Source organism: Eubalaena glacialis, chromosome 1 (genome assembly GCF_028564815.1).
Source record: "Eubalaena glacialis isolate mEubGla1 chromosome 1, mEubGla1.1.hap2.+ XY, whole genome shotgun sequence".
Lineage (NCBI taxonomy): Eukaryota > Metazoa > Chordata > Mammalia > Artiodactyla > Balaenidae > Eubalaena > Eubalaena glacialis.
In genome coordinates this window covers 213042036-213055293 of record NC_083716.1, presented here as the reverse complement: position 1 = coordinate 213055293, position 13258 = coordinate 213042036, and positions in this window count along the sequence as shown.

Here is a 13258-nt window from a genome sequence, read left to right as displayed (position 1 = left end):
TGAGATCTTCCCAGACCAGGGCTCGAACCCGTGTCCCCTGCATTGGCAGGCAGATTCTTAACCACTGCGCCACCAGGGAAACCCCTCCTGTTTCTTCTTGATTCAGGGATAATTTGTGTCCTTTGAAGAATTTTCTCATTTTATGTAAATTATTGTCAAATTTTATTCGAGTTATTTATTATCCTTTTTTATCTTTAGGATCATTTTGTATCATTTAGTGTTGCCCCTGCTTTTATTCTTGTTATTGATAACATGTCTTCTATTTTTTATCTTTATAAGTCTACATAGAGCCTTATAAATTTTAATGATTTTCAGAGAGCTATCTTTTAGTTTCATTGCTTTTCTCAATCAGTTTTCTCTTTTCCGTTTCATTTATTTCTGCACTTATCTTGATAATTTTCTTTCTTCTTCTTTCACTGTATTTAATTTGCTACTTTTTGTTAGCTTCCTAGGATAGAAGTTTATATCAATGAGTCTAGGCTTTCTTGTCTCCAAAAATAAGCATTAGAACTATAAACTTCTCTCTAGACACAGCATTACCTGCATTCCACAAATTTTGACATGTTATGTTTTCATTATCATTTAGTTCAAAATACATTGTGACTGTCTAATTTGCATATAGAAATGGATTTGAAAGATACGAATTGATAATCAATTTCTAATTTAATTCCATTGTGGTAGAAAACATACCTTGTATGATTTTAATTCTCTTAAATGTTTTGAGGCTTGTTTTATGGCCAAGCATAGAGTCTATCTTGGTTAATATTCTATGTGACCCTAAAAAAGTGTATCAGAAGTTGACTCAAAATGGATCAGAAATGTAAATATAAGAGATAAAATTGCAAAACTAGAATAAAACAAGAGAAAGGTCTTTGTGACTTCAGATTAGGTAAAGAATTCTTGGGTAGGTCACCAAAACTGTGATACTAAATGAAAAAAAAATGATATAACCAAAATTAAAAGCTTTTACTCTTGAAAAGACTCCATTAAGAAAAAAAAAAAAAATACAAACCAAGGACTGGGAGGAAATACTTCTAAATTGTTGTTGGAGGTGATCATCAAGAGGGCCTGATGACCAATTGCCCATTGAGCTGGACCCAGGCAATCAGAGGCTCCTCACCCCCACCCCTATCCTTGGGATGTACTTTCTGCCCACCGTTTGCACCATGGGATCCATTTTCAAGTATGAAGCCTTGAGAGAGCAATGTGTTGTTGAGACCATCTGGTTGGTATATGTGACTGAACCCAGTTAAGGCCTCTATATAAACTTTTAAGATTCTGGCAGGCAGGTGCCCAAGACAAGTCTTGCAGGTAAATTCCCTTGCTTATTAATCCTGCAACCTAACAATCGGCAGTAGTGTGCCTCTTTTTTTAGTCTCTCCCTCCATGTACAAGGGCCAATTTCAGATTTTGCCTGGGAAACTCCGAAGTTTACAAAACGACAATTATGTATCCTGTAAATGTTCTTGTGTATAAAAATTATAAAGAACTCTTCAGAACTCAATAATAAGAAGATAAACAACCTATCTTACTCCCTCTAAAGAGTAAAAATTTGAATAGATACTTTACCACAAAATATATGGTAATGGCTACTAAGACATAAAAAGATGCTTAATATCATTAACCATTAGGAAAATGCAAATTCAAAACATGAAATACCAGTACATACACACTGGAAGGGATATAATCACAAAGACTGGAAATATGAGGTGTTGGTGTGGATGTGAAGAAACTGGAACTCTCATACAGTGCTGGTAGAAGTATAAAATTGTATACCCGCTTTGGAAAAGAGTTTGTCAGGTTTTAAAAAATTTAATGTGCACTTATATATAACCTCTGTATTCTACTCTCAGCTATCTCCCCAAGAAAAATGAAAACGTGTCCACACAAAGATGTTTATCTTCATGTTCATAGCAGCATTATTCATAATAGCTGAAAATTGGAAACCATCCGTATGTTCCTAAACTAGTGAATGCATAGACAAATTGTGATATAGTTCTCCACTAGAATGCTACTACAGAATTAATGGGACAGAATACTGATACCTGCAATAATCAAGATAAACCTCAAGGACATTTTGCTAAGTTAAAGCAGCCAGACACATTTAGGTGTTTGCTTCATTTTGAGTTAATTTTTTACACGGTGTGTGGTGCAGGTCCGACCAGTTGTCCCAGTACCATTTCCTGAAAACCATTTCTTTGCCATTGAATTGTTTTTGGCATATCCTTTGAAAATCAATTGACCAAAAATATGAGGGTTTATTTCTGGAATCTCACTTCTGTTCCATTGATCTATATGTCCATCCTTATGCAAACACTACACATTGTAATAGCTTTTGAAATTGGGAAATATGAGTCTCAATGATAGGGATTACGTTAAATCTATAGATTAGTTTGGGAATATTGCTGTTATAACAATACTGTCTTCCAGTCCATGAACCCAGGATGTGTTTACATTTATTTAGGTTTTTATTAATTTTTCTGTGTTATTTTTAGTGTACAAGTCTTACACTTCTTTTTTTTTTTTGCCACGACAATTCGGAGCAGGGTGGGAAGAGTAGCCTTTTTTTTTTTTTTTTCACACACACACACTGTATTTTATTTTTACAAGAGATAAATAAACTGACACCAAGCATTGTAAATGGATGACCACAACAAAAGCAACAATGATTGCAATTACCAAACACGAAACACACTCATACTATGTCATAATATTGACATTCAGTCCAGTAATCCTCCACTGTAACATCTCCCTTACTTTGCAGTGAAAATTGATTTGTATATTTTTTGCCTCTGAGTCCTTGTAGGATTTTTTTTTTTTATTCAAACAGAAAGTCACAAAAATTATAATCATCCTCATCAGTTCACTCAGTCCCATGTAATTAATTTTTTTTTCATCTTGATCTTTTGTTAGCACTTTTATGAATTCATCAGTTTTCCATTAGAGTTCTGAAAATGCTTATTCATTCTGTTCAGCAGTATAGTCAGTTACCAGAAACCTGTACTTGTCAGAGTCTTTTCCATGAATTCCTTGAAGATGAAACCCTTTTATAGGAACATTTTTGCAAAAGTATCAGAGTACACCCAGAACTGTCTGTAAATGACAAAAGACTTAAAAATGACCACGGTTAAAGATTTGATGAAAGTTCATGATAATGCAATTCACAAGGAAATTTAGTTATTTCTGAGATATACATTTTAAAGTAATAACTAGAATTATGACTTATAACATTGTACCAGAACATATAAGATTTTTAGAAATTTCATGTAATGTCTGAAACATTTATATTAACATATTTCCATACAAATAACCCAAAGAAAGTTTAGTGTTACTGGTTTTTTATTTGTTTGTTTTCTTATACTGCAGGTTCTTACTAGTCATCAATATTATACACATCAGTGTGTACATGTCAATCCCAATAGCCCAATTCAGCACACCAACATCCCCACCCCACCGCGGTTTTCCCCCCTTGGTGTCCATACGTTTGTTCTCTACATCCGTGTCTCAACTTCTGCCCTGCAGACCGGTTCATCTGTACCATTTTTCTAGGTTCCACATACATGTGTTAATATACGATATTTGTTTTTCTCTTTCTGACTTACTTCACTCCGTATGACAGTCTCTAGGTCCATCCACATCTCAACAAATGACTCAGTTTCATTCCTTTTTATGGCTGAGTAGTATTCCATTGTATATATGTACCACATCTTCTTTATCCATTCGTCTGTTGATGGGCATTTAGGTTGCTTCCATGACCTGGCTATTGTAAATAGTGCTGCAATGAACATTGGGGTGCATGTGTCTTTTTGAATTATGGTTTTCTCTGGGTATATGCCCAGTAGTGGGATTGCTGGACCATATGGTAATTCTAGTTTTAGATTTTAAGGAACCTCCATACTGTTCTCCATAGTGGCTGTATCAATTTACATTCCCACCAACAGTGCAAGAGGATTCCCTTTTCTCCACACCCTCTCCAGCATTTGTTGTTTGTAGATTTTCTGATGATGGCCATTCTAACTGGTGTGAGGTGATACCTCATTGTAGTTTTGATTTGCATTTCTCTAATAATTAGTGATGTTGAGCAGCTTTTCATGTGCTTCTTGGCCATCTGTATGTCTTCTTCGGAGAAATGTCTATTTAGGTCTTCTGCCCATTTTTGGATTAGGTTGTTTGTTTCTTTAATATTGAGCTGCTTGAGCTGTTTATATATTTTGGAGATTAATCCTTTGTCCGTTGATTCGTTTGCAAATATTTTCTCCCATTCAGAGGGTTGTCTTTTCATCTTGTTTATGGTTTCCTTTGCTGTGCAAAAGCTTTGAAGTTTCATTAGGTCCCATTTGATTATTTTTGTTTTTATTTCCATTACTCTAGGAGGTGGATCAAAAAAGATCTTGCTGTGATTTATGTCAAAGAGTGTTCTTCCTATGTTTTCCTCTAAGAGTTTTGTAGTGTCCAGTCTTACATTTAGGTCTCAAATCCATTTTGAGTTTATTTTTGTGTATGGTGTTAGGGAGTGTTCTAATTTCATTCTTTTACATGTAGATGTCCAGTTGTCCCAGCACCACTTACTGAAGAGACTGTCTTTTCTCCATTGTATATCTTTGCCTCCTTTGTCATAGATTAGTTGACCATAGGTGCATGGGTTTATCTCTGGGCTTTCTATCTTGTTCCACTGATCTATGTTTCTGTTTCTGTGCCAGTACCATATTGTCTTGATTACTGTAGCTTTGTAGTATAGTGTGAAGTCAGGGAGTCTGATTCCTCCAGCTCCGTTTTTTTCCCTCAAGACTGCTTTGGCTATTCGGGGTCTATTGTGTCTTCATACAAATTTTAAGATGATTTGTTCTAGTTCCGTAAAAAATGCCATTGGTAATTTTATAGGGATTGCATTGAATCTGTAGATTGCTTTGGGTAGTATAGTCATTTTCACAATGTCGATTCTTCCAATCCAAGAACATGGTATATCTCTCCATCTGTTGCTATCATCTTTAATTTCTTTTGTCAGTGTCTTATAGTTTTCTGCATACAGGTCTTTTGTCTCCCTAGGTAGGTTTATTCCAAGGTATTTTATTCTTTTTGTTGCAATGGTAAATGGGAGTGTTTCCATAATTTCTCTTTCAGGTTTTTCATCATTAGTGTATAGGAATGCAAGAGATTTCTGTGCATTAATTTTGTATCCTACAACTTTACCAAATTCATTGATTAGCTCTAGTAGTTTTCTGGTGGCATTTTTAGGATTCTCTATGTATAGTATCATGTCATCTGCAAACAGTGACAGTTTTACTTCTTCTTTTCCAATTTGTATTATTTCTTTTTATTTCTTTTTCTTCTCTAATTGCTGTGGCTAGGACTTCCAAAACTATGTTGAATAATAACACTGAGAGTGGACATCCTTGTCTCGTTCCTGATCTTAGAGGAAATGCTTTCAGTGTTTCACCATTGAGAACGATGTTTGCTGTGGGTTTGTCATATATGACCTTTATTACGTTGAAGTAGGTTCCCTCTATGCCCACTTTCTGGAGAGTTTTTATCATAAATGGGTGTTGAATTTTGTCAAAAGCTTTTTCTGCATCTATTGAGATGATCATATGGTTTTTCTTCTTCAATTTGTTAATATGGTGTGTCACATTGATTGATTTGCATATATTGAAGACTCCTTGCATCCCTGGGATAAATCCCACTTGATCATGGTGTATGATCCTTTTAATGTGTTGTTGGATTCTGTTTGCTAGTAGTTTGTTGAGGATTTTTTCATCTATATTCATCAGTGATATTGGTCTGTAATTTTCTTTTTTTGTACTATCTTTGTCTGGTTTTGTATGAGGGTGATGGTGGCCTCATAGAATGAGTTTGGGAGTGTTCCTTCCTCTGCAATTTTTTGGAAGAGTTTGAGAAGGATGCGTGTTAGCTCTTCTCTAAATATTTGATAGAATTCACCTGTAAAGCCATCTGGTCCTGGACTTTTGTTTGTTGGACGTTTTTTAATCGCAGTTTCAATTTCATTACTTGTGTTTGGTCTGTTCATATTTTCTGTTTCTTCCTGGTTCAGTCTTGGAAGGTTATACCTTTCTAAGAATTTGTCCATTTCTTCCAGGTTTTCCATTTTATTGGCATAGAGTTGCTTGTAGTAGTCTCTTAGGATGCTTTGTATTTCTGCAGTGTCTGTTGTAACTTCTCCTTTTTCATTTCTAATTTTATTGATTTGAGTCCTCTCCCTCTTTTTCTTGATGAGTCTGGCTAATGGCTTATCAATTTTGTTTATCTTCTCAAAGAACCAGCTTTTAGCTTTATTGATCTTTGCTATTGTTTTCTTTGTTTGTATTTCATTTATTTCTGCTCTGATCTTTATGATTTCTTTCCTTCTGCTAACTTTGGGTTTTGTTTGTTTTTCTTTCTCTAGTTCCTTTAGGTGTAAGGTTAGATTGTTTATTTGAGATGTTTGTTATTTCTTGAGGTAGGATGGTATTGCTATAAACTTCCCTCTTAGAACTGCTTTTGCTGCATCCCATAGGTTTTGGATCATCGTGTTTTCATTGTCATCTGTCTCTAGGTATTTCCTGATTTCCTCTTTGATTTCTTCAGTGATCTCTTGGTTGTTTAGTAACGTATTGTTTAGCCTCCATGTGTTTGTGCTTTTTACGTTTTTTTCCCTGTAATTCATTTCTAATCTCATAGCGTTGTGGTCAGAAAAGATGCTTGATATGATTTCAGTTTTCTTAAGTTCACTGAGGCTTGATTTGTGGCCCAAGATGTGATCTATCCTGGAGAATGTTCAGTGCACACCTGAGAAGAAAGTGTAGTCTGCTGTTTTTGGATGGAATGTGCTATAAATATCGATTAAATCTATCTGGTCTATTGTGTCATTTAAAGCTTCTGTTTCCTTATTTATTTTCACTTTGGATGATCTGTCCATTGGTGTAAGTGAGGTGTTAAAGTCCCCCACTATTATTGTGTTACTGTCGATTTCCTCTTTTATAGCTGTTAGCAGTTGCCTTATGTATTGAGGTGCTCCTATGTTGGGTGCATATATATTTATAATTGTTATAGCTTCTTCTTGGATTGATCCCTTGATCATCATTTAGTGTCCTTCCTTGTCTCTTTTAACATTCTTTATTTTAAAGTCTATTTTATCTGATATGAGTATAGCTACTCCAGCTTTCTTTTGATTTCCATTTGCATGGAATATCTTTTTCCATCTCCTCACTTTCAGTCTGTATGTGTCCCTAGGTCTGAAGTGGGTCTCTTTTAGACAGCGTATATATGGGTCTTGTTTTTGGATCCATTCAGCAAGCCTGTGTCTTTTGGTTGGGGCATTTAATCCATTCACGTTTAAGGTAATTATCGATATGTATGTTCCTATGACCATTTTCTTAATTGTTTTGGGTTTGTTTTTGTAGGTCCTTTTCTTCTCTTGTGTTTCCCACTTAGAGAAGTTCCTTTAGCATTTGTTGTAGAGCTGGTTTGGTGCTACTGAATTCTCTTAGCTTTTGCTTGTCTGTAAAACTTTTGATTTCTCCATTGAATCTGAATGAGATCCTTGCCGGGTAGAGTAATCTTGGTTGTAAGTTCTTCCCTTTCATCACTTTAAGTATATCATGCCACTCCCTTCTGGCTTGTAGAGTTTCTGCTGAGAAATCAGCTGTTAACCTTATGGGAGTTCCCTTGTATGTTATTTGTTGTTTTTCCCTTGCTGCTTTCAATAATTTTTCTTTGTCTTTAATTTTTCCCAATTTGATTACTATGTGTCTTGGCATGTTTCTCCTTGGGTTTGTCCTGTATGGGACTCACTTTGCTTCCTGGACTTGGGTGGTTATTTCCTTTCCCATGTTAGGGAAATTTTCGACTATAATCTCTTCAAGTATTCTCCCTGGTCCTTTCTCTCTCTGTTCTCCTCCTGGGACCCCTATAATGTGAATGTTGTTGTGTTTAATGTTGTCCCAGAGGTTTCTTAGGCTGTCTTCATTTCTTTTCATCCTTTTTTCTTTATTCTGTTCCGCAGCAGTGAATTCCACTATCTTGTCTTCCAGGTCACTTTTCCGTTCTTCTGCCTCAGTTATTCTGCTATTGATACCTTCTAGTGTATTTTTCATTTCAGTTATTGTATTGTTCATCTCTGTTTGTTTGTTCTTTAATTCTTCTAGGTCTTTCTTAAACATTTCTTGCATCTTCTCGATCTTTGCCTCCATTCTTTTTCTGAGATCCTGGATCATCTTCACTCTCATTATTCTGAATTCTTTTTCTGGAAGGTTGCCTATCTCCACTTCATGTAGTTGTTTTTCTGGGGTTTTATCTTGTTCCTTCATCTGGTGCATAGCCCTCTGCTTTTTCATCTTGTCTATCTTTCTGTGAATGTGGTTTTTGTTCCACAGGCTGCAGGATTGTAGTTCTTCTTGCTTCTCTTTACACTTCTTTTGTTAAATTTATTTCTAAGTATCTTATTCTTTTTGATATTATTACAAATGGAAGTGTTTTCTTAATTATATTTTTGGATTGTTGATAATTTATAGAAATATAATGGATCTTGTTTTCTGCAGACTTGCTGAACTCATTTATTAGCTCTGATAGTTTTTTAAAAATTCCTATGATTTTCTATAATTAAAACCATGTTATCTGCAGATAGATATAGTTTTGCTTCTTCCTTTTTAATATACATGCCATTATTTTTTCTTTCTGATTTCCCTGACTAGAAACTTCAGTACAATGTTGAATATCAGTGAAAGCATATATCCTTTTCATGTTCCTAATTTTAGAAGTAAATATTTCAGTCTTTCACTAGTAAGTGTGATGTTAGCTGTGGGTTTTTCATGGATATCCTTTATCAGGTTCAGAAAATTCACATCTGTTCTTGGTTTGTTGAGTATTTTTTTTTTAATTTTATTTATTTATTTATTTATTTATTATTATTTTTGGCTGTGTTGGGTCTTTGTTTCTGTGTGAGGGCTTTCTACAGTTGCGGCGAGCGGGGGCCACTCTTCATCGTGGTGCACGGGCCTCTCACTATCGTGGCCTCTCTTGTTGCGGAGCACAAGCTCCAGATGCGCAGGCTCAGTAGTTGTGGCTCACGGGCCCAGTTGCTCCGCGGCATGTGGGATCTTCGCAGACCAGGGCTCAAACCCGTGTCCCCTGCATTGGCAGGCAGATTCTCAACCACTGCGCCACCAGGGAAGCCCTGTTGAATATTTTTATCATGAAAGAGTATTGGGTTTTGTCAAATGCTTTTTCTACATCAATTGAGATGATCATGTGGTTGTTGTCCTTTACCATATTAAAATGGTTTATTATATTGTTTGATTTTTATATGTTGAACCAATCTTGAATTTTCTGAGATTAATCACATGATCCTAGTGTATAATCCTTTTTATATGTTTTTGGACTTGAATTGTTAGAAGTTTGTAGAGGATTTTATTTACATATTCATATTTCAGACTTTTTGTATCTGACGATAAAATGTTTCTCATATAGACAGCATATATCTGAAACAATTTTTAAAATTAATTTTGCCAATATCTGCATTGTAAAAATTCATTATATTTAATATCATTACTGATAATTATAATTTACATTTACATTACTGATAATTTACATTTGTGATGCATCTAGAAGTTCCATTGTTTTTGACTCTTCCATTTTTCTCTTCACTGTGTTCATGTTTTCATTTAAATATTTGAACATTAACATTTTTGCCTTTTTAAGACCCATTCATTCCTAGTTTCATCATCTCTCTTATTTCTGCTTTCCTTTAGTTTTGAGTGATATTTCTCTTGGTTATAAGTCCTATTTTCTTGCTTCTTATCCTATCTGGTAATTTTTTTTTTTTTGGCTGCACCATGCAGCATGCGGGATCTTAGTTCCCTAACCAGGGATCAAACTCATGCCCCCTGCATTGGGAGTGTGGAGTCTTAGCCACTCTGGACATTTATTTCTAATATAACCAATTAAATTGAAATCCTCTCTAAATATTACTTTAGTTGCATCTCACCATTTTTTATGTTGCATTTTTATTATCTTTAGGTTTAAAGTATTTTCTAATTTCTTTTGTGATTATAATTGTCATTTAAATTCAAAATACTGTGTTGTTTAGTATCCTAGATATCTTAGTTTATTGATTTCTAATTTATTTACACTGTAGTCAGAGAGCATATTCTGAAGGACATTCTTCAGCCTGGCTGTCCCCAACATAAGGTTGTAAGGCATTTTTCCATGTTAATTTCCAGAAGTCTTTTGATTAAGTTTTATATGTAGATGTACAGTACACCTAAAATTAATGTTGATGGCATGATATAAAATTCCTTTTTTAAACCATGTATTTCCTATTCACTAAGCACCATTTATTGAAAACACTTTCCCTTTTCAAATGATCTGAGTATCACTTTCACCATATTTCAAGGATCTAATATCTGTGATTCTGTTCCTGTATTCTCTATTTTATTCGGTTGGTCTGTTTATCTAGTCTTGTGACAAGAGTACACTATCTTAATTACTATAGCTTTATTTTAAGTTTTGATAATTCATAGGGTATACACTCAAAATGGTTCTTCTTTAAAATTGTATGTTTTACCCTTGAACCTATACATATTCATATACAATTTGGAATTAGTAAACTAAATTATATATTACATTGAATTTATAGATCATTTTAGGAAAAATCAACAACTTCAACTAGGTCTTATTTGATACATTTCAATAATTTTGTATAGTTTTATGTGAAGAGATATTGCATATCTTGCATGAGGTAATTTGTAGGCATTGATGTTTTCCTCATGTAAATGGTATAATTTTTTTAAATTTTGTTTTCTAATATTTTGTTGCTGATATATAAAAATATAGTTAATTTTTATATAACCTTGCATCCAGTGAAATGGATAATATAAAAATACTTCAATTTTTAATTCCAGTAATTTCCCTTAGATTCTTTTAGAATTTTGTGTTCGCAATCATTTTATCTGTTTTATTCTTCATTTCCAATCCTTATAAATTTTACTTCTTTTGCTCAGCTTTGTTACTGGCTAGGACCTCCAGAACACTGTTGGATATGAGTCATGATATTGTACAGCTTTGTCTCATTTCTCATCCCAGGGAGAATACTTTCAATATTTTACTACTAAGTATGATGTTTATATAAATATACGTGTTTTTTTGTAGACATCCATCATCAGATTAAAATGACTACTTATATTTTTATTTTGCAAATAATATTAAAAATTATGAATGGGTATTGAAATCTATCAAAAGCTTTTTTATCTTTGTATTCATTTTCTATTGCTGCCATAACAAATTGCCACAAATTTAGTAGCTTAAAACAAAACAAATTTATTATTTTACACTTTTGTAGGTCAGAAGCCTGGCATGAGTCTTTCAGGGTTAAAATCAGAGTGTCCACAGACCTGCCTTCATTACTAGAGGTTGTAGGGGAGAATCAGTTTCCTTGCTCATTCCAGGTATTGGCAGAATTCAGTTCCTTGTGGTTGTATAACTAAGGTCCCCATATATTTATTTGTTTATTTTTTGCTGGTTGTAAGCTGAGGGCTATTTCCAGCTTCCAGATGCTGCTGCATTTTTTGGCCTCCTTCCTCAGTCTTTAAAGCCAGTATGGGTGGAGGCAGGTGGGGGTGGGGGTTCAGTCTTTCTCACATTGCATCTCTCTGACCACAGCGGGGAGAGGTTCTTCACTCTTAAGGACTCATGTTATTAGAATGGACCCACCTGGTATTCCAGGTTGATCACCCCATCTCAAGGTCCTTAACCTAATCACATCTGCAAAGTTGTCTTGCCATGTAAAGTAACACATTCACAGGTTTTGAAGATTGGGTGTGGACAGCCTCAGGGGAGGGGAAGATTATTCTATCTGCCACAACATCTAATGAGATAATCATATAATTTTTCTTTTTTATGATGTTAATATGGTAAGGAGATTTGTTTATTTTTGAATGTTATACCAATCCTGAGTTCCTGGAATAAATTCAACTGCGTTATGATGTGTATCACCTTTGTTCTATGTGGTTAGACTTAGTATAATACTTTATATTCATGTTTCATATTCATTGTCCAACATCTATGTTTATGAGAGGAATTGATCTATAACTTTTCTTTACTGTAATATTCGTATCAAGCTTTGGTATCAAGTTTATTTGGCCCTATAAAGTCTGTTTGGAAATTTTCCTTCTTTTCTATCTCTGGATGAATTTGCATAGGTTTGGTGTTCTTTCAAAAATGACTGGAAGAATTTGCCAGTGATGCCACCTAGGCCTGGTGTTTTCTTTGTGGCAAGTTGTTCAATTAGAAATTCAATTTATTTATTAAATGTACTTAGATTTTTATTTCTACTTAGATGTGTTTTTAATATGTTGTGTTTTTCCAGATTGTTGTCTTGCTCTTCTAAATTTCCAGATTTATTGGTATTAAGTTGTTTATGATATCTTAATTATTTTACATGTAATTTTCTTTCATACTATTGGTAATTTGTACCTTTTATATTTCTTTTTCATCAACTTTCCAAGGCTCTATCATTTAAAAAAAGTTTTTCTGGTAAAAACTATTGCACAACTTTATTTTCTTTAATTTAACAGCAGATCTAAGTAAAATCTCATCACACTTCTGGGCTGGCAGGAATTAAAACTAATTATTTATTAGTGCTTTCCTGTCCCGAGCATTGTGCAAAGGTTCAGTATCTTAAATGGTGCCAGAGCAGAGTGAAGATCATAGCTCTGGTCATTGATCATTGGATCTCACTGGATAATATGGAGAAAGCCATTATCCAGCTACCTTGGTCCTTTCAGACTTTGCTTCTCCACTGCTTCTAATCCATGCTTGGTGTTCAGGAACCTCTGAAAGTACTGGGGGCAAAGCATCCAACCTCTCTGGGTGTACCACACTGACACTCCTTGTCTTACCAGATTCTGTATCTCACTGGACCTTCTAAATCCTGACCTCTTTCCAATATTGAGAAAACTTTTCCTCTTCCCTTATGTTGCCCTAGAAGGTACTCCAGCTATCCCATCTGCTTCCAGGCCACATGGACATACCTCTTCAGTGAGTGTAGGCATTGACAAGAGTCAGGAAGAGCTGCAGAATCCAAGCGGCTTCCACTCTGTGCCCTTTAAGATATTAAGAGTTTGGCCACCTTCTTGGAACTACTGAGGTGTGCATAGAGCAAAACACGAACCCAAATTATTCTACTCCAGTGGCATAACAAAGGCCTTCTCTTGGCTTCAGCAAGGCAGAGTTTTGGTGAGTATACTACAGATCATGGGTGTCCTTT